We start from the raw sequence: 22,056 nt of genomic DNA, 5'->3' as shown, positions 1-22,056 counted from the left end.
CCACCCCCAGACCCACTGGCTCCATCACCAACCTCACTCTGGTGCCCGGTTATCTCTGCTCAGATGGTAGCACAGTCTCTGGCCCGATGAGCAGCCTGGCCCCGTCTCCCCAGCACAGAGGAGAGGGTGGCTGTGCCCCTGGTGGGCCTGGAATGAAGTGGGTATGCCCGGCCTTTGCCCCGCAACCCACTTCCCTCCTGGTTAGAACAGCCTTCCCGGGAGAGCAGGTGGGCATCTGGTCTACCCACCTCGACCACCAGGACACAGGGTCACACCTGCCCAGGCAGGTGGGGATGGAAGGCTACCTGTGGAGGCTGACCCAGACCCGGAGGGTCTCTCACGGTTCTAACCTACACCTTCCTCGTCGGCTTTCATCAAGCACAGATGCTGCTTTTTATTTATTGATTGATGTTTGACTGCACTGCGTCTTACTTGTGGCCCATGGGCTCAGAAGTTTCTTGAGGCAGCTTGAGGGCTTTGTTGCCCTGAAGCGTGTGCTTCTTATATTCCCTGAGAAGGGATGGAATCCACGTCCCCTGCGTTGGATGGTGGCGTCTTACTGGACCACCAGAGAAGTCCCACAAATGATACTTTTTAATTCCAGTGCTCTTGATTTCCCTTAGCTCACTTGTTTCCAAATTCAGCTTAAGAAAAAGCTGTTGTTAATTTAGCAGGTCCTCTTAATCCGCACATAGTAGATAATCGGCAAATCTTTGCCGAATAAGTAAGCATCCTCAGTTTTATGAATTGGTCTCAAGTTTATGTGTTTGCAGAATTTCAGGAAAATATGAATCATTTAGCCAAGATTACCACAGGGGAGAAAAGATAGTCTCTGTGTATATTGCTTGTCTCAACTATATTTTGCATCCAAATTTGATTAGCTTTATTTTTGGTGAAAACAATGAAATGACTTATACACCCTATCCCTTTTTTTAAGAAATATAGTAACTTTTTCATGCATTCTATGGTGGTTTTTGAGAGTGTTTACATGTGTTTGTGTCTGTTGGGGGAGGCAGAAGCTGAATTGTGTATATGAATATGTAATTAAGGCTTTTAGCATGCTCTTTATTTGGTTTGATTTGATCTGTTTTCAGTTCAGGGTGAAAAGTAAAATCCAACTTTGACAAAACCAAAAGCGTCATGAAGATGATATAGTTTCAAACACATCAGTCATTTGGACACAAACTCACGCCCAGCAGTGATTCAAGCAGGCAGGTCTCCGCTGGTTGGTCTGGTTTTAGATTCCACCAGATCTTCCCAACTTGGAGTCCTGTGTTTATCAGGCGGCCTGCATGCTAGTTGGTCAGGATATCAGGATATCAGATATCCAAAACCAGAAATCTTTTCACACTGTCTGGTTCAATCAGTGTAACAAACCTCTCTTCCGCACATTCAGGTCAACAGTTTTCACTTAGCCTCTGTGGCTAAAATTGGAGCCCAAGACCCAAGTGTTTGTCAGGAATGCATTTCTCCTTTGTATCTTGACCATTCTCTTTTTTGAAGCAGTCCACTGCAGTGCCTCCAGCCACTCAGAGCCCTTTCCCAAACCATATGTAAAGATCGTATGTGGCATCCGTTTGTCACTCTCAATTCGGAGTCCTAAAGAAGGAGTCTCCCCTTCAGAACATTCAGAAACTTGAAATGGGTTGTGCACCGTCTAGGACAAAACTAGACAACATATCAAAAAGCAGAGACATCACTTTACCAACAAAGGTGCATATAGTCAAAGCTGTGGATTTTCCAGTAGTCATGTGTGGATATGATAGTTTGATCACAAAGAAGGCTGAGTGCCAAAGAATTGATGCTTCTGAACTGTGGTGCTGGAGAAGACTCTCGAGAGTCCCTTGGACTACAAGGAGATCAACCCTGAAGATTCATCGGAAGGGCTGATCCTGAAGCTGAAGCTCCAGCACTTTGGGCACCTGATGTGAAGACCTGCCTCACTGGAGAAGACCCTGGGAAAGGTTGAGGGCAGGAGGAAAAGGAGTGACAGAGAGTGAGATGGTTGGATGGCATCATCGACTCAACGGGCATGAATTGGAGCAAACTCTGGGAGATAGCGGAGGACAGGGAAGCCTGGTGTCCATGGGGTTGCAAAGAGTTGGACATGACTTAGCGACTGATCAACAGCAACAATAAGACCATCTAAATAACATCATCATTCCTTTGAAAAGGTGCAGTTAGACAATATTGAACACCACTGTAAAATTTGTGTGTGTTGCTGCTGCTGCTAAGTCGCTTCAGTGTGTCTAACTCTGTGCGACCCCATAGACGGCAGCCACCAGGCTCCCCCGTCCCTGGGATTCTCCAGGCAAGAACACTGGAGTGGGTTGCTGTTTCCTTCTCCAATGCGTGAAAGTGAAAAGTCTCTCAGTTGTGTCCAACTCTTTGCGACCCAACGGACTGCAGCCCGCCAGTGGCTCCTCTGTCCATGGGATTTTCCAGGCAAGAGTACTGGAGTGGGTAGCCATTCCCTTCTCCGGGGGATCATCCTGATCCAGGGATTGAACCCTGATCTCCTGGAGTTGTGGGCAGATTTCTAGCATCTGAGTCATTAGGGAAACTCAAAAGTGGTACTTGTTTAGTATTTATGTAGCATCTCATTCTACCCCACTGCCTTGGGAGATGTGCAGACGTTTTTAGCAAGGAGAGGATACAGGTTTGCAGTGTGTATCCCACTGTGTGCAGGTTTGCAGTTTGTATCCCACTGTGTGCAGAAGTCAGACTTCTGACCAGCCTGGATTCACACCACACTCTGGCTCCACGGTCCTCCAGAATCCCAGTGCCAGCCTCTTTTAGTCGATACCAAAGCTTCCAGAGAACAAGTAAGACTAGACTGTCCACGCACACACACCAAAAACATCAGGGACACCAGATAAAAGCCAGCGGAGAGGGCTGCTGGGTGGTGTTAGAGATGTGTTTGCCTCTGATGTATTAATACCTGATGCCCGGTGAGTCTCACAGTCCCCACTGGTGTGTGTGTGGCTTCTTGTCCCCAGTCCACATCTACCCTCAGGAGCAGGATGACTCTTTTGAGATGCTACAGCTGCCTTCCAGGTCTTCCCGCACCAGGTCTTTAAAAAAATTTTTTTAATTAAGTTTTATTGGAGTACAGTTGTTTTACAGTGTTGTGTTACTTTCTGCTGTACAGCAAAGTGAGTCAGTTATACACATAAATCTATCCTCTCCGTTTTGATGTCGAGGTTACCACAGAGCATCGCATTCCCTGGGCTGTCCAGGAGGTTGTCGTTGCTTATCTATTTTGTGCGTAGTATCAGTAGTGTGTGTATGTGAATCCCAGTCTCCCAGTTCTTCCCACCTCCTCACTTGCCCCTTAGCATCCACACATTTGTTCTCTATACTGGGCATATACCCAGAAAAAAACATAATTCAGAGATACGTGCATCCCAGTGTTCCCTGCAGCAGTGTTTAGAATAGCCAGGACAGGTAAACAACCTTGATGTCCATCAGCAGAAGAATGAATCAGGAAATTGGGGGAAGAGCTGACTCATTTGAAAAGACCCTGATGCTGGGAAAGATTGAGGGTGGGAGCAGAAGGGGACAACAGAGGATGAGATGGTTGGATGGCATCACCAGCTCAACAGACATGAGTTTGAGCAAGCTCTGGGAGTTGGTGATGGACAGGGAGGCCTGGCGTGCTGCAGTCCATGGGGTCACAAAGAGTCAGACGTGACTGAGCGACTGAACTGACCTGAACTGGTACATATATACAATGGAATATGAGTCAGCCATAAAAAGGAACCCAACTGGGTCGTTTGCAGAGACGTGGATGGATCTAGAGATGATCATACCGAGTCAATTAAGTCAGAAAGAGAAAAGCAAATATGGGATCCTAAGAGCAGTCTTGCATAACGTCTTCCTCTTTCTCTGTGCTGTGTGAGTTGTGTGCCTCATCTCAGAGGGTCAGGCACATGACCTCCAGAGAATCTGAGAACAGTCCAGAGAATCTGAGAACCACAACTTTCTTCAGACAGAAGGAGGATGTGTAGCGTGCTGCTGTGTTTTCACTCTTGTCCTCTTGCCAGGGACACAGGCAATTCATATTACGTCCCGGCATGTTCTTGATGCCCCCCTGGGTCACCTTTCCCTGTATTGATTAAAAAGATGCCCAGTGTGAGAGGTGCTAGTTCAGTTTTATTTGGGGCAAACTGAGGACTCTAGCCTGGGAGACAGCACCTCAGTGAGCTCCAAGAGACTGCTGCAAAGAAGCAGTGGGGGAAGATGGATATTATATATGATTTTAATGAGGATCATGCAAAGAAGCGCTTACTTTGCAAAAGGTTTTCTGCCAGTCATGAGGAGCTGACATCACCACGAAGGGATTTAGTGCTTTTCTAGATATGAGGAGATGCCAAGGATTGGGCGGGAAGAGAAGGGGATGACAGAGGATGAGATGGTTGGATGGCATCACTGACTCGATGGACTTGAGTTTGAGCGAGAAGGGAAGTACAGAGGACGAGATGGTTGGATGGCATCACCGACTCCATGGACATGAGTTTGGGTCAACTCTGGGAGTTGGTGATGGACTGGGAAGCTTGGCGGGCTGCGGTCCATCGGGTTGCAAAGAGTTGGACACGACTGAGCGACTGAACTGAACTGAACCCCACTTAAGGATTGAGATCATGAAGTCAATTCCTGAGATAACTACCTAAAAGATCTCTTCCATCAATTTCCCTGGAGCACAGAGTGCCTCACTCTCCACCCTGACCTTCTTCACTGGGTGTCGAAGGTCAGCAGCCACAGCAGCACGGGGTTCAGCCTCCGCCGAGGCGGATGGCAAATGGCCTTTTCGCTGTTGTTGAAAGAAAGAAAGTGACATAGCTCAGCCATGTCCGACTCTCTGCGACCCCACAGACCGTAGCCCGCCAGGATCCTTCATCCATGGAACATTCCAGGCAAGAGTGCTGGAGCGGGTTGCCATTTCCTTCTCCAGCGGATCTTCCCGACCCAGGGATCGAAGCTGGGTCTCCTGTGCTGCAGGCAGACTCTTTACCATCTGAGCCACCAGGGAGGCCTCATGTTGTGGTTCAGTTGCCGGCAAATGCCCTTGGCCAGCGCCTGTTTGCAGTTGAGAGGCAAGCGCCGGTGTGGAGCTGACACCTTGTCAGTTGGGAAGCTGCCTCTTTTCTATATCCCCTCTGGACCTGGGTTTCGTCATACACTGTACCTCACCTCACCCGAGTCCTGGCTCCTTTTCTCACTCGGCAGGGGCTGGGAGGAGCTTCCACTATACGTGTTAACCTCGGAGCCACCTCTCCTCTTCTCTGAGCTTCTTCCGAGCCTCCTACCCCTTTGTAAACTATTCATTTTCAGTAAATTCCCACAGACTGCTAGCATCTAGCCCTCAGATGCTGGCAGACACAGCAGGTGAAATGTAACTTTCTTCCCATCCCAGGACAAAGAATCCAATTACTAAGGGAAAGTTTAGGCAGACAGGTGGTTTTAACAGCCTTTGTGTGTTTAGTCTCTGAGTCGTGTCCGAGTCTTCAGCACAACCCCATGGACAGTAGCCCTCCAGGCTCTACTTTCTGTCCATGGGATTCTCCAGGCAAGAAAACTGGAGTGGGTTGCTGTTTCCTACTACAGGCGACCTTCACAACCCAGGGATGGAACCCTCATCTCCTACATTGGCAGGTGGGTTCTTTACCACTGAGCCACCAGAAGGGAAAAGTGAAAGTGAAAGTCGCTCAGTTGTATCCGATTGTTTAGCACAACCCCATGGCCTGTAGCCCGCCAGGCTCCTCTGTCCCTGGGATTGTCCAGGCAAGAATACCGGAATGGGTTGCCATCTCTTTCTCCTGGGGGTCTTCCCGGACCAGGGATTGAACCCTCGTCTCCTGCATTGCAGGTGGATTCTGTACCGCTGAGCCACTTGGGAAACCCCAAGACCCTTTACTATAGTTGAAACAATTCCTAAAATAATTTTCTCCTCTTTAAGGAAGTTCTTTGAGCCGAGAACCAAACACAGCAAGAATTATACTCACCTAAGTGACTCTAGTTTTCCTGAGAATTTTCGGGTGAAGGCATTTTCATGTTCCCAAATGCTGAAACATTTTCTAAGCTTCACTGATCGAACCTTCTAACAACCTGGTGAATTATATCTACATCTGAAGTGGAACGTAGGGGATGCCCCAAAGGTTCTCAGAGACGTTGCCTAATGATTTAAGGGTAAGAACCGTGTCTGATGGAAATGACAGGCATAGTTCATTTATGAAAGCCGAAATGAGATTCAACCTTGACTGCACATGGGTGTTTATCCACCGTGCCGTGGAACTCTACTGCTTGTGATGTAGATAAAATTGTGGGTTTTGACTTGTTCAAAAACACTGTGTGTGTGTGTCTGTGTGCCCACTCAGTCACGTCCGACTCTTTGTGAACCCAAGAACTGTAGCCCGCCAGGCTCCTGTGTCCGTGAGATTTCCCAGGCAAGAATACTGGAGTGGGTTGACATCTCCTACTGCCGGGGATCTTCCCGACCCAGGGATGGAACCCATGTCTCCTGCACTGCAGGCAGATTCTGTACTGCTGAGCCACCAGAGGAACCTCTTTATGTGACTTTATTCAACATCAAACCCTGACTGTCAAAGAGGATGACAAAAAGCCAGTAATAGGATTATGTATTTTGCTAGATGATTTTAGCTCTACGTTCTGGTTGACAGTTTTCTCTGAAAAGCAGAGCAGATACTGACTTTTTTTTTCTTTTTACTTTTTGACCATGCTGCACAGCAGGTGGGGTCTTAGTTCCTCAACCAGGGATCACCGTTGCACTCCCTGCAGTGAAAGCTTGGAGCCCTAACTGCTAGACCGCCGGGGAGTCCCCGCAAGCATACATTACTAATATTATTCCATTTCATGGTTTGTTTTTTTGGTTACTTTTATTAAAAAATTAAATTTATGTATTTTTAATTGAAGGAGAAATATCAATAACCTCAGATATGCAGATGACACCACCCTTATGGCAGAAAGTGAAGAGGAACTAAAAACCCTCTTGATGAAAGTGAAAGAGGAGAGTGAAAAAGTTGGCTTAAAACTCAACATTCAGAAAGCGAAGATCATGGCATCTGGTCCCATCACTTCATGGGAAATAGATGGGGAAACAGTGGAAACAGTGTCAGACTTTATTTTGGGGGGCTCCAAAATCACTGCAGATGGTGACTGCAGCCATGAAATTAAAAGACGCTTACTCCTTGGAAGGAAAGTTATGACCAACCTAGATAGCATATTCAAAAGCAGAAACATTATTTTGCCAACAAAGGTCCGTCTAGTCAAGGCTATGGTTTTTCCAGTGGTCATGTATGGATGTGAGAGTTGGACTGTGAAGAAGGCTGAGCATCGAAGAATTGATGGTTTTGAACTGTGGTGTTGGAGAAGACTCTTGAGAGTCCCTTGGACTGCAAGGAGATCCAACCAATCCATTCTGAAGGAGATCAGCCCTGGGATTTCTTTGGAAGGAATGATGCTAAAGCTGAAACTCCAGTACTTTGGCCACCTCATGTGAAGAGTTGACTCCTTGGAAAAGACTCTGATGCAGGGAGTGATTGGGGGCGGGAGGACAAGGGGACGACTGAGGATGAGATGGCTGGATGGCATCACTGACTCGATGGACATGAGTTTGAGTGAACTCCAGGAGATGGTGATGGACAGGGAGGCCTAGCATGCTGCAATTCATGGGGTCGCAAAGTGGACACGACTGAGCGACTGAACTGAACTGAACTGAACTGAATGGCTTTATAATATTGTGTTTGTTTCTGCCAAACATCAGCATGAGTCAGCCATAGGGATACATGTGTCCCCTTCCTTTTAAGCTTCCCTCCTACCTCCCTCCCCATCCCAGCCCTCTAAGGCACCACAGGGTGCTGGTTTGAGCTCCTTGAGTCATACACCAAATTCACACTGGCTACCTATTTTATGTATGGTAATGTATATGTTGGGGCTTCCCTAAGTAGCTCAGCTGGTAAAGAATCTGCCTGCAATGGAGGAGACCCCAGTTTGATTCCTGGGTCAGGAAGATCCCCTGGAGAAGGGATAGGTGACTCACTCCAGTGTTCTGGGCTTCCCTGGTGGCTCAGATGGTGAAAAATCTGCATGCGATGAGGGAGACCTGGGTTCGATCCCTGGGTTGGGAAAGATCCCCTGGAGGAGGGCATGGTGACCCACTCCAGTATTCTTCCCTGGAGAATCCCGTGGACAGAAGAGCTTGGTGGGCTGCAGTCCATGGGGTCGCACAGAGTCGGACACGACTGAAGCGACTTAGCAGCAACAGCAGTGCTGTGCAAACAGAGGTCAGCATTAGAACGGGAGGCTGTGGTCAGCAGAATTCTAACCTGGCCCCAGGATTCCTGCCCTCCCTCCAGCGACCACACCCTGTCCAGTCCCACCCCTTGAATGTGACCCACTCCTGTGCTTACCTCAAGGATGTGGGGAGGGCAGAGGTGCGTGAAGACAGCGGGCTGCGAGCTCATGGAAGAGACGGAATGCTGAGTGGGCTGGAACTTTTTTTAAAAATTAATTTATTTTAATCGGAGGCTAATTCCGTTACAGTATTGTAGTGGTTTTTACCATACATCGACATGAATCAGCCATGGGTGCACATGTGTTCCCCAACTTGAACCCCCCCTTCCCACCTTTTAAAGAGGGGCCCGGGGCTTGGTTCCCTGGTGGCTCAGCGGTAAAGAATCTGACTGCTGATGCAGGAGGCACGGGTTAGACCCCTGACCCAGGAAGAGGCCACGTGTGGGGAGCAACTAAGCCCGAGCGCCACAACTATGGAGCCTGGAGCCTGGAGTCTGGGAGTGGTAACTGTTGAGCCCACGCGCTGAAACTCCGGAAGCCCTAGAGCCTATACAAGAGAAGCTGCCAGGATGAGAAGCCCAAGGACCACGACACAGAGTAGCCCCTGCTCACCACAACTGGAGAAGGCCAACACAGCAACGAAGACCCATCACCGCCAGAAATAAAACATTAAAAAATTATTTAAAAAAAAAAAGGGCCCAGGACTTTCCTGAAGGGAATGAATGTATTGCAAGAAACATAGGCTCTTGGTCTGCTGACCTTGAAGAGGCAAAACAGCACGTTACCGCCACGTGGAAGGAGCTGAGGACGACTGTGGGCAGCTGAGAGTCAGCGAGAACATGAGGTCCTCCACACTGGGAGCTGAAGTCCGTCCGTAAGCTGAGTGAAGCTGGAAATGGAGTGTAGTTTGATGGTGAGACCTCAGATGAGAAGGCAGCCTGGTCAACAGCCTGATTTCAGCCTGGGGAGGACGGTGCGTGCAGAGAGGGTTATCCCCTTCCTAGACTGGTGCCCTACAGGATGAATGATCCCACGTGTACATGTTGCTCTTAGAAGCTGAGATCTTGGGGTGCAGGGGGTTGTTATGCAGTGTGGAAAAGAGTCCATATCCATCACACACACGGCAGCATCCAAATACTGAGTAAGAGACACGGTGTCACAAATGCCCTATATTTTCTTTCAGGGAGTAAAGAGCCTGAATTACTGAACGTGCTTCAGTGGGACACTCTAAGCCAAGAGCTCCGGGTCACGGGTGCCATCCAGCTGGGAACCACCCACTTCTGTTCTGCTCCATCTGCATCTAATGACTTCTGCCCCTCTCGCCCTTCATTTCACTCCCAAGAGAGCTCTCTCTCTCTTTTTAATGTGGACCATTTTCAAAGTCTTGATTGAATGTGTTACAATATTCCGTCTGTTTTGCACTTCAGGTTTTCTGGTTTGGGAGGGAGGGCACGTGGGATCTTAGCTCCGAAACCAGGGCTCTAACCTGCACCCCCCGCCCCCGAGGCTCCCCCAGACGTCGCTTTTTTATTAGCAGCTATTTGTGCACGTGTGTGCTTCTTGTCCCTGGATGTCTGAGAATCCTCCAGGCAACGGTACTGGAGTGGGTATCCATTTCCCTTCTCCAGGGGATCGTCCCCACGCAGGGACTGAGCCTGGGTCGGCTGCACTGCAGGCCGGGAACGGTTCTTCCTCTATCACAAGCTTTCGCTGAACCTAGAGACTTTGATTTCTCTTTTATGATTTCTTCTGAGTTCATAGAATGAAAAAAAAAAAAGTGGTTTGTGTTAAAACAATTGTACTTTGGGGACAGAAGGATCAGTTCGGTTCAGTTGCTCAGTCTTTTTTTTTTTTTTTCAGTTGCTCAGTCTTGTCCGACTCTTTGCGACCCCATGGACCGCAGCACGCCAGGACTCCCTGTCCATCACCATCACCTACAGTTTCACCCAATTTCATGTCCATCGCGTTGGTGATGCCATCCAACCATCTCATCCTCTGTCGTCCCCTGCTCCTTCTGCCTTTGATCTTTCCCAGCATCGGGGTCTTTTCCAATCATGTTGGGTCTTCACATCAGGTGGCTCAAGTATTGGAGCTTCAGCTTCATCTGAAAGTTTCGTTTTGTTTTAAGAAGACCCTGTATTAAAAGTGTTAGTGTTGATTTAGTACAAAAAAAAAAAAAAAATCATCTCGTTTGGTTCCTGAAAATTGCAACTTAATATGAAGGTGTAAGTAGAGAAGGTTTTCCATCGGCCTGACTGAATCTTTTGGCAGCCTTTTGCTGGCTTTTTGTTGCACAAATATCTCACGTTTTAGTGTGACAAAGAGCAAGGGCCCTGAGTAGGACTTCCACACTGCCGTGAGGAAGACTCGTAGCTGTGTGTGTGAGTGCCTCAGGCATTCTGACAGTTTGAGGGCGAGCCTGACTGTATGTGAATGAGATTCCACTAGCAGAGTTCTGCCCACCAGCAATTGTCTCAATATCCCTTATACATGCGTTCTGTCTTAAGAGTGAGTCAGTTCCATGAACACCTAAAGCATCATTGAAAAAAAGTGGTATAGTATGCTGCTGCTGTTGCTGCTGCTAACTCACTTCAGTCTACATTATTACAAATCGTATCTTGTCCAAACTCAGGCATGTTATCCCCGCAAGAACTCCTTATGTGAAAAGATTTAAAACCTAGAGAGGCAAGTACCCCAAATTCCCTACTCCTCCTCCAGACTCATAAATACTTAACTGATTCATAACTACAGTTCTAGCAATTGAAGGAATACTTAAATGTGATAACTGAGACAGAGGTGGTTATTCCTGGCACAGTTATTTGTTCTCTGTTTTAAAAAAGCCATTTATTTAAAAAAAAATTTTTGTTTACTTTTAATTGGAGGATAATTGGTTTACAATATGGTGTTGGTTTCTGCCATACATCGACATATGTCCCCTCCTCCCAATTAATTCTAAAATAAAATAAACCAGAGGGTTTAATTTTGTTGTTGTTGCTGTTTTTAGTATGAAGCCCTTTTTGGTTTTGGCTTTCCTTGTGGCTCAGCTGGTGAAGAATCTGCCTGCAATGGGGGAGACCCAGGTTTCATTCCTGGGTCGGGAAGATCCCCTGGAGCAGGGAAAGGCTACCCACTCCAGTATTCTGGCCTGGAAAATCCCGCAGACTGTATAGTCCATAGGGTCGCAAAGAGTCAGACAACTGAGCGACTTTCAATTCACTTCACTTCCTCTTATGATGATACGGTTCATGGTATCTCCGAAGTCAGAGCTGGAGACTGTGCCTTCTGCACAGCCCATGTCTCTTATGAAGCTCTCTAAACCTTGAATTTCGAGACTGTACCAGAACTTGGTGTTTGCACGGAAGGGCTGAAATTTGCAAAAGTAGGCTTTACTGGGGAAAACATCAGGAAAACTCAAAGCGGAAAGATTTTGGAAAGTAGTATTCTCTTTTTTTGAATGATGAGATGCGTGAGATATTGAAAACGTCAGGGATCATGAGTGAGGCAGTTAAGAAAACCTTCCTTCAGAGACTTTGCATTGAACCTGAGAGAGCCATCCGTGGGCCAGCAGGCGATCGAGGTGCTGTTTACTGCAGGAACCTTAATGCAGGTTACTCTTCCGAGTCTGCTTGTTATTATCCAAATCAGGGAGCGCGGACCGCATTTTCCTGTCTCCGTAGAACCCCCTGGATCTTGATGCTCATACGCGTTCCAGATGTAGAAGGTTTTTGTGGCCTTGAATGATTCCACTGGCTGGGTCTGGAAGACGCTCCTGCCTCATTCTGGAATCTGCGATGCACATTTGCTTATACTCATTAGCTTAATTTCACGCCTCTCCTCTGAACAGTCCAAGGTGCTCTTGATAGAGGCTGCCCGTAAACCGGAAGGAAGAGGCAGTCAAGGAGAAAGGCAAGGAAATGACCTTGATATGAGAGTGAGTGAGGAAGGGTCAGGTGATGCTACGAACGTGGCGTGGCCTGTGCCCTCTTTTCAGAAACTGTAAACGTTTTTTTGACATGGACACTGGTCATTTCAGGAAGCCGAGACGGTGACGACGGGCAGAGAATACCAGGTTTCTGTGGCTTTTGTTTGTTTTTCTGGAGTTCGGGAGACACACTGCCTCCAACTGAAGGGGGTGTCATTGATGATGTCGTCATTTTTTTCAAGTATTAAAAACTAGTGTTCACTCTTGGCTGTTGTGAGCTCTCTAGATAACCCCATTTTATTTTCAGCGCAGACAACCTTTCCTTTCATTCCACTTTCCCACGCAGGGCCCCAGCCTTGCGTGCAGCCCGACACCCAGTTTGTGAGCCACGCTCTCTGCTGGCGAGCTTCTCTGTGGCTGGTCCCTCCTGATCCCTGCAGTATCTCCTACCCACACTCTGAGCGTGAGGTCCTTCTGGTCTCTTTCTTGCCCGAGCCCCTGCCCTCAGCGCTTTTCCGAGGCTGCCTTCTCCTCCCCTGTCACACTTGTTCTCCCAAACAGCCAGCTGCTGCTTCCCCTCTGCTTCGTGCGTGCTGCTGGGTGGTGACTGCAGCCGTGAAATTCAAAGACGCTTGCTCCTTGGAAGAAAAGCTGTGACCCACCTAGATAGCATATGAAAAGCAGAGACAGTACTTTGCCAACAACGGTCCATTTAGACAAAGCTATGGTTTTTCCAGTGGTCATGTATGGATGTGAGAGTGGGACCATAAAGAAAGCTGAGTGCCGAAGAACAGATGCTTTTGAAGTGTGGTGTTGGAGAAGACTCTTGAGAGTCCCTTGGGCTGCAAGGAGATCCAATCAGTCCATCCTAAAGGAGATCAGTCCTGAATATTCATTGGAAGGACTGATGCTGAAGCTGAAGCTCCAGTCCTTTGGCCACCTGATGCAAAGAAATGACTCATTGGAAAAGATCCTGATGCTGGGAAAGATTGAAGGTGGGAGGAGAAGGGGACAACAGAGGATGAGATGCTTGGATGGCATCACTGACTCGATGGGCATGAGTTTGGGTGGACTCCAGGAGTTGGTGATGGACAGGGATGCCTGGCGTGCTGCGATCCCTGGGGTTGCAAAGAGTCAGACACGACTGAGCGACTGAACTGAACTGAACTGAACTGAACTGAGCAGGCCTCTTATTTGTGCACGCCACTGGAGACCTTTCTTCTTCAGTGTTTTCATCAGTTCAGTTTGCATCAGAAAGGGCATTATCACTGCCAGGTGGTCATTTCCTTCCTTTGCGCTTTAGTTACAAGTTCACAAGGGGTGGGGGCTATGGTGTTGCCAGGACTGAGCTGTGTCCCCCAAGTTTATATGTGGGGGCCCCAACCCCCAAGAGGGTGGGATTTGGAGGTGGCTAGGGTTCGATGCTGTGATAGCATAACCCTTACAGTAGGGTCAGCCTTGTTCTAAGAAGAGGAAGACAGGGATGAGGGAGTCCGCCTTGGCCTCATCAGCCTGCAGACCTGTGAGAGAGAAATTTCTGCTGTTTAAGGCCCTGTGCGTGTAAGTCGCCTCAGTCGTGTCCAACTCTTTGTGACCCCATGGACTGTGGTCCACCAGGCTCCTCTGTCCGTGAGGTTCTCCAGGCAAGAGTACTGGAGAGGGTTGCCATGCCCTCCTCCAGGGGATCTTACCAACCCAGAGATTGAACCCAAGTCTCCTGCATTGGGTGGCAGATTCTTTACTGCTGAGCCACCGGGGACGGTCCCATTAATTCCCCTTGTCTGTGGTATTTTGTTACAGCAGCCTAAGCTCACGAAATCGGCACCTCGAAGCCTCTGAGCCCACCCACTTCCGGGGCAACACAGGGTCCCCGTTTCAGCTCCTAGTGACCATCCTTCCCAGGAAAACTCTCAGCTTCCCCAGTGCTGTTTCTGAGTCTTTAAACTGCAGACATATCTGGGCCATCTTTTCAGAATGTTCTAAAGACTGTGTGGGTATGTTCTCAAATTATTTCTGGCTGAAAGGGAGGAAAAAAAAAAAAATTAGGAGGTGATGTGTATTCCAAAGGATAGGCATCCCACACTGGAGGTTTACAGAGTTAAGTTTTGGAAAGTGTTTTGGTTGTTATTTCATAGATTTCTGTAAACTTGTAACTAAAGTAAATAGCAGAATAAGGACAGCGTCAGTGGCACATATTGACTGGTACTATAGGCTCCAAGAAAACAGATTTTGTTAAAATAGTTTCCCGCATTTTCCAGTTCTGTCTTAAATTTGGTTAAACATGTAGAATTCTCTAATTAGCTTTTTGCTCATCTGATGAAATAGAGCGCCTCAGGCTTGGCGTTGCAGGCAATGGAACCTTTCCGTGGTAATAACTTGTTTAAAAAAAAAATGAGATTTGCTTTGCATTTAAACAACATACATACTTCAATTGTGTGGTTTTATGGTTGACTAGAGGTTGCAAAAAGGTGATTGTGATGTCTGCATCTGTTTTTTCAGAAATTAATTTTAATATGAGTTTAAAGTGAAATCAAGGATCTGGCTTTTCCCAAGCAGAATGATACTTTAGTTTTCATTAATTTCAATTCCCTTCAACCAGTTAAGCCTGGCAGACAGATGAGGCCAGGTCAGGAGTTACTGATTAAACAGGAGAACCCACAGAATGGAAAAGTTCAATGAATCCAGCCCATGTTACAGGCTACCAGGCTATAATCACATTTTTGTCCATAATCACTTAGACTCTCTTAGAAAGTTTGGCATTCCCGACTATCACTCAAAATATAAATTCATAAAACTTCTTATTGATTTTAGAACAGGAAGACTGAAGCCCGAAGATGTTAGTCATTATAACTGTCTCCAAAATACAGAAGGATTTCCTTGACTTTTATTTCAGCTAAATGGGCATGAAACATAACTTAGTGTAATCCTTTGTTGTTATCAGTCTAAGTTTGGTTCAACTGTGAAAAGGTTAAGAAAAAAGTAAGTCTTAAAGTTAAGACTTAAAAAAATGTTTTTATTTATTATTTTTATTTCAGTTAAATGGGCATGAAATATAACTTAGTGTAATCCTTTGTTGTTATTAGTCTAAGTTTAGTTCAACTGTGAACAGGTTAAGAAAAAAAAATAGGTCTTAAAATTAAAGAGGGGATTCTTTTTTTTTTAATGTTTTTTTTTAAGAGATGTTTAATTTACATTTTTTTCCTACTTTAAACTTTTTATTTTTCTATTGGGGTATAACTGATTAACAATATTGTGATAGTTTCAGGTAAACGGTGAACAGACTCAGCCATACATACACATGTATCCATTCTCCCGCAAACTCCCCTCCCATCCTGGCTGCCACATAACATTGATCAGAGTAAGGAGGGGATTGTTTACTGAATACTATATTCACTTAGTATTTATTTCTTTTGCTGTGCAGGGTTTTCACTTCTGCACAGAGGCTTTGTCTGCTTGCTGAGAGCAGGGGCTACGGTTTGTTGTGTGGGTTTCTCATTGTGCTCACTTCTCTTATTGCTATTCTGGTGGCTCAGCTGGTAAAGAATCCGCCTGCAATGCGGGAGACCTGGGTTCCATCCTTGGGTTGGGAAGATGCCCTGGAGAAGGGAAAGGCTACCCGCTCCTGTATTCTGGAGAATTCCATGGACGGTGCAGTCCGTGGGGTTGCAAAGAGTCAGACCTGACTGAGCATCTTTCACTTTCTCTTGTTGCAGAGCATGGGGTCTAAGCACACGGGCTTCAGTAGCTGTGGCAAGTGGGCTGGGTCGTTGTGATGCACGGGCTTAGGTGTTCCGAGCCACGCGGAATCCTCCCTGACCAGGGATCGAACCCGTGTGCCTTGCACTGGCAGGTGGATTCTTAACCATTGCCCCACCAGGGAGGCCCCAGGAGGGGACTCTTAGTGGAACACCAAATGAGATCTGTCTGAAAGCCGTTTTAAAAGCTTGAGCAAGCATTATGAAGGGCTCTTCAAAAAGAGCTTGTGCCACCCACTTTCCCTGAATTATAGGCATTGAGGAAAACCCCAGCAAGCTCTCACCGGTTCGTGACTCATGCTGTGCGAATGCAGAAGATTTCTGACTCACGTCAACCGGTGTCGAAGTGGCCTTTGAAGTCTCGAGTGCTTCGCCGATGCATAAGAAACTTTAAATAGAACATGCCGGGCAGACCAAGTGTCTCGGTGAATCCACACACTTAGGAGAGGTCTCCGAGGTCCTAGCATCTGAGATGTTAAAACACACACGTTTCTGCTAACGCCTCTGCTGTTGGCAGACAGCTAACCCTAATAACTTTCTAAAGAGGGTCCCTCTGTCCTCCCTGCAAACCTGACTGTGGAGGAGACTGTTAGTACGTTAGAGACAAAGTGCAGCCCACTTCCATGAGTCAGTGTCGCCCTGCTCCAGGAGAAGACAGGTGAGGCAGCAGATGAGGGCATCGTATGGTTTTCTTTTTCCTTCTGTCACTGAAGGATAATTGCTTTACAATTTTGTGTTGGTTTCTGCCATACATCCTCATGAGTCAGTCACAGGTATTCATATGTCCCCTCCCTCCTGAACCCCCCTGCCACCCCATCCCATCCCTCTAGGTTGTCACAGAGCAACAGGCTGAGTTCCCTACTTCATATAGCAAATTCTCACCGCCTATGTGTTTTACCTGGAGTTCCCTGGTGGCTCAGACAGTCAAGAATCGGCTGTATGTTCCTCCTCACTGAAGGAGGAAACAGACAGAACAAGCTCCATCTTGAAAGCAGGACTCCTGTTTTCTTGGACTGGACTGTGGACTTTGAGCTCTATGCCCAATATCTATGGAAACAACTTACTAACTGGAAAACCAGACCCCCCGCCCCGCCACCCCCCGCCCCAGAAGGAAGAGCCCCAGGGCTCATACCTAGACTCTCTGTCAAGTAACACCGTAATTGTCTGTGTAACCGAATAGAATCATACATTCTATTCTGCTTATTGGGATATGACCACAGGCCTATTGATAATTGTCTACTGTTAACTACCTAGGTCTAAAGGCATATGAATCACGGGTTAACTTTGTATCTTTCTTTTCCTTTGTTCAGACTAGAGTCTGGGAATTTGGGGAGGTAGGTTTGCACACGTACACTTAGGGTATATAAGGTTTTCACAAGACCTGGTCGGGGTCCTTGGCTAAGAGGAGACTCTGCCTGGGGCCCAGCGGTGTAATCAACTGCACTCCACGATCTACATCGTCCTTCGGAGTGAGTTTGCTTCCCGGAATGCGTGGCTGCAACACTACCTCATACCGCAGATTCTCACAGGCTGGCTGTTTTACGTGGGGTTCCCTGGTGGCTCAGATGGTCGAGAATCCGCTGTATGTCTCACTGTTACTCTTACAGTTCATCCCTCCATCTCCAGATCTGTTTTTCTTAAGTTGCTCTCGATGTATTTTTGGAGCACGTGGCCCCGTTTCTGGAGAGTAGTAACTGTCGTAGTAACCAGCTTCATTTGCCGTGACAGCCTTGTCCACAACCTTTCTTAAAAGGAATTGGGAAAAGAGGTCTCGTGGCTTTGGGACCGTGGTTGCCAGGGGCTGTGCTGGTGGCCGGTTGGGGTCTGTGCAGGTGGAATGGCCTCTGTGGCAGCGAGGGCCGTGGAAGCATGACCAGTCAAGCAGCCTGAACCCTGACTCGGCCCTTTCCTGCTTGGGCATGAAAGGTTGCTGCTGAACCATGGAAGACGCTGGGATTCTTGGCCTCTGGAGGAGAAGAATTCAATCCGGGGCCAGGGATGAGGCTTGATCACTCAGAGCTTTTGTGTCATAAAGTTTTATTAAAGCATAAAAGAGAGAAAGCTTCTGACACAGACACCAGAAGGGGGCGGAAAGAGAGCCCTCCGGCTATTCTTTAGATGGATGTTGTATAGCTACTAGCAGTCTGCTAATCAGAGGAAGGAAATGTCTCAAAACTCAGAGACTGGCACCAGGTGAGCCATCCTGGGCCATAAAACGATTGACATGAATCTTGAGGAAAGGCAGATTTCTACCCAAATATATAGTTTCGTTAGCACAGATTAAGACAACAGTGTAGAACATACTGGTTTGTCAAGGCAAAGGCTCAGAACCAACTTGAAGACAGAGTCTGGGGTAAATGCATAGTACATTAACATAGCTTCAGACAAACATTTCCATACGAAAAATGCATTGGTTAGCTCAGTGAAATTCATAATGGCCTTTGTTTTACTAACCTATCAATATTCGATAGATAATTTATTAATAAAGGTCTAAGGGATCAAGCGTCTTCCCAGGTGGTGCTACTGGTAAAGAACCCATCTGCCAGTGCAGGAGACGTTGGAGATACGGGTTTGATCCCTGGGTCGGGAAGATCCCCTGGAGGAGGGCATGGCAACCCACTCCAGTACTCTTGCCTGGAGAATCCCATGGACAGAGAAGCCTGGTGGGCTACAGTCCATCAGTTCAGTTCAGTTCAGTCACTCCATCGTGTCCGACTCTTTGCGACCCCATGAATCACAGCACACCAGGCCTTCCTGTCCATCACCAGCTCCCGGAGTTCACTCAGACTCACATCCATCGACTCAGTGATGCCATCCAGCCATGTCATCTTCTGTTGTCCCCTTCTTCTCCTGCCCCCAATTCCTCCCTGCATCAGAGTCTTTTCCAATGAGTCAACTCTTCGCATCAGGTGGCCAAAGTACTGGAGTTTCAGCTTTAGCATCATTCCTTCCAAAGAGATCCCAGGGCTGATCTCCTTCAGAATGGATTGGTTGGATCTCCTTGCAGTCCAAGAGACTCTCAAGAGTCTTCTCCAACACCACACTTCAAAAGCATCAATTCTTCGGCACTCAGCCTTCTTCACAGTCCAACTCTCACATCCATACATGACCACAGGAAAAACCATAGCCTTGACTAGATGGACCTTAGTCGGCAAAGTAATGTCTCTGCTTTTGAATATACTATCTAGGTTGGTCATAACTTTTCTTCCAAGGAGTAAGCGTCTTTTAATTTCATGGCTGCAGTCACCATCTGCAGTGATTTTGGAGCCCCCAAAAACAAAGTCTGACACTGTTTCCACTGTTTCCCCATCTATTTCCCATGAAGTGATGGGACCGATGCCATGATCTTCGTTTTCTGAATGTTGAGCTTTGGGCCAACTTTTTCACTCTCCACTTTTACTTTCATCAAGAGGCTTTTTAGTTGCTCTTCACTTTCTGCCATAAGGGTGGTATCATCTGCATATCTGAGGTTATTGATATTTCTCCCGGCAATCTTGATTCCAGCTTGTGTTTCTTCCAGTCCAGCGTTTCTCATGATGTACTCTGCATAGAAGTTAAATAAGCAGGGTGACAATATACAGCCTTGACGTACTCCTTTTCCTATTTGGAACCAGTCTTCATGGGGGGTTGCAAAGAGGGGGACACGGCTGAGTAACTAACACTTCACTTTATTAGAGGGATTTTCTTGGTGGCTCAGAGGGTAAAGAATCTGTCTGCAATGTGGAGACCTGGATTGGGTACCTGGGTCGGACGGTCCACTGGAGAAGGAAATGACAACCCACTCCAGCATTCTGGCCTGGAGAATCCCATGGACAGAAGAGCCTGGTGGGCTATGGTCCACGGGGGTCGCAAAGAGTCTGACACGACTGTGTGAGTAACACTTTCAGTTTTAGGGGATTAAGAAATGCTGTCATTTTCAATCAACAGAACAAAGGGAACGGGAGTAAAAAGAACTGTACATACTCTGTGTTTAAATGAAAAAATTAAAAACAAAGTATCCTAATGGTGGGTGTTAGGAATGGAAACACTTGGCCTTGCTTCAGGAGATGCGGGCGAGGTGTCTATCTTGTACTGAGGTCTGTGCTGTGAACCCCGGGGTCCCGAAGAACATGTGCCGCCTGAGGGAGCAGACCCTTACTTGTCAGGGGCGTCAGCACACTCAGAAGATTGTGGTGGGACTCACGGTAGGGCCGCATGCTGGCCCCTCAAGGGATGGCCCAGGCCACGTGCCCCTCTGTCTTCTCTGCCTGCTCCCTGCTCCCCTGCAGACGGAGGACTCCGGGTGACCGTGATCACCACAAGGGCAGGGAGCGTCTTGGGGGGTCTTCTCTCTCCAGGAGATCATGCCCCATGTTCTGATCATGCCCCAGAGAATGGACACAGGAGCCCGGGATCCAGTGCTTGTAGCACACAGCTCAGTTGCTCCATGACACGTGGGGTCTTCCCAGAGCAGGGATCGAACCCGTGTCCCCCTGCAGGCTGATTCTTAACCACAAGAGGGCCGGGGAAGTCCCTCTGCCCTCTTTTCTAGTGCAGGATTCCACAACAGTGTTACATCAAAGTAGATACAGGGGAGTTATTCCATGAAGCCAGATTCTACATACAGAAACTGTGAGTGAGTGTCGTGGATACAACTCTGCAAAACTTTACAAAGAAAAGCTTTGAGTGCCAGCTTACAACCCAGTGGTGTTTCAAATGCAACAGTTCAAAATGCAGACACTGATTTATCAATAGGCCTCAAAGAGGCCAGATACCACTGATCTCTTTGCTGCCTGAGGAAATAACAAAGTCAGTGATTTCCCCACCCCCCCCACCATACTTTCCAGTGCTATCTGGGAACTATAGATCGAAAGTTACTGATACACTCAATTAAACAGATAGTATCTTGCAGTTACTAAATTTGGTTTTCTTTATAGGAGTCCTGTGCAGACACATGCAGAGATAATTACATGCAATTTGATGTCACAATATAAGGCAGGACAAGTTGAAAGAAGCCAGTGGTTCTTCATGTCTCTAAACTAGTATCCAAGGGCATTTTCCCTAATTAAACAGAAGGAGATGTGTGGACTTGTAACTTTCATATTTTATTTCTGAAAGAGCTCAGAACCTGAAGGGAAAGGGAAGTTGCTCAGTCGTGTCCGACTCTTCGTGACCCCATGGACTGCAGCCCACCAGGCTCCTCCGTCCATGGGACTCTCCAGGCAAGAGTACTGGAGTGGGGTGCCATTGCCTTCTCCAATGAATGAGTCTGCTGTTGCTGCTGCTGCTGCTAAGTCATTTCAGTCGTGTCCAACTCTGTGCGACCTCATAGACAGCAGCCCAGCAGGCTCCCCCGTCCCTGGGATTCTCCAGGCAAGAACACTGGAGTGGGTTGCCGTTTCCTTCTCCTGAAGAGTTATCCTGAAAACCTTGAGTGAGTTTTCTATCAGTATCAGTGCCACCAGTATCGTGGTCTTTTGCACCATGAAATTCATGCAAAACAGTCCCATCATGTCTTGTTCTCGTTGCCCCTTTCTAGGAATTTTCTTCCCAGATTAGGGGGAGAAAAAAAAGAAAAAGATTTTCCCCCAAGTCCTTTTCTAGGGACAGCAAGCATTCATGCATCATAAACAGAAACCATACTCTTCACAAGGGTGTTTTCTTGGAGCAGCAAATTTTGGTTAGACACTGAGGTCATCTTGACCAATCATTTAGCACAGGTTCATGGCAGAAATTACAATAATCATTTCACAAGGCAGTAAGAGTACAGGATCAGTTCAGTTCAGTTCAGTCGCTCAGTCGTGTCCAACTCTTTGCGACCCCATGAACCGCAGCACGCCAGGCCTCCCTGTCCATCACCAACTCCCGGAGTTCACTCAAACTTACGTCCATTGAGTCGGTGATGCCATCCAGCCATCTCATCCTCTGTCGTCCCCTTCTCCTCCTGCCCCCAATCCCTCCCAGCATCAGTCTTTTCCAATGAGTCAACTCTTCGCACAAGGTGGCCAAAGTACTGGAGTTTCATCTCTTAATAAGCCAATAAAAAGATACCACGCTCAGATACTACGTGATCGTTCCAGGCAAGGG

General features: G+C 47.4%; 1 protein-coding gene across 5 annotated transcripts in view; it reads left to right on the top strand.

Moving 5' to 3' along the window:
- The window catches only part of LOC108634329, a 279,731-nt gene that overhangs the window by 129,945 nt on the left and 127,730 nt on the right, over positions 1 to 22,056 (top strand). The window lies entirely within an intron of this gene.

This window comes from Capra hircus (assembly GCF_001704415.2).
Source record: "Capra hircus breed San Clemente chromosome X unlocalized genomic scaffold, ASM170441v1, whole genome shotgun sequence".
NCBI classification, from domain to species: domain Eukaryota; kingdom Metazoa; phylum Chordata; class Mammalia; order Artiodactyla; family Bovidae; genus Capra; species Capra hircus.
This window is presented reverse-complemented; position numbering and strand designations above follow the sequence as displayed.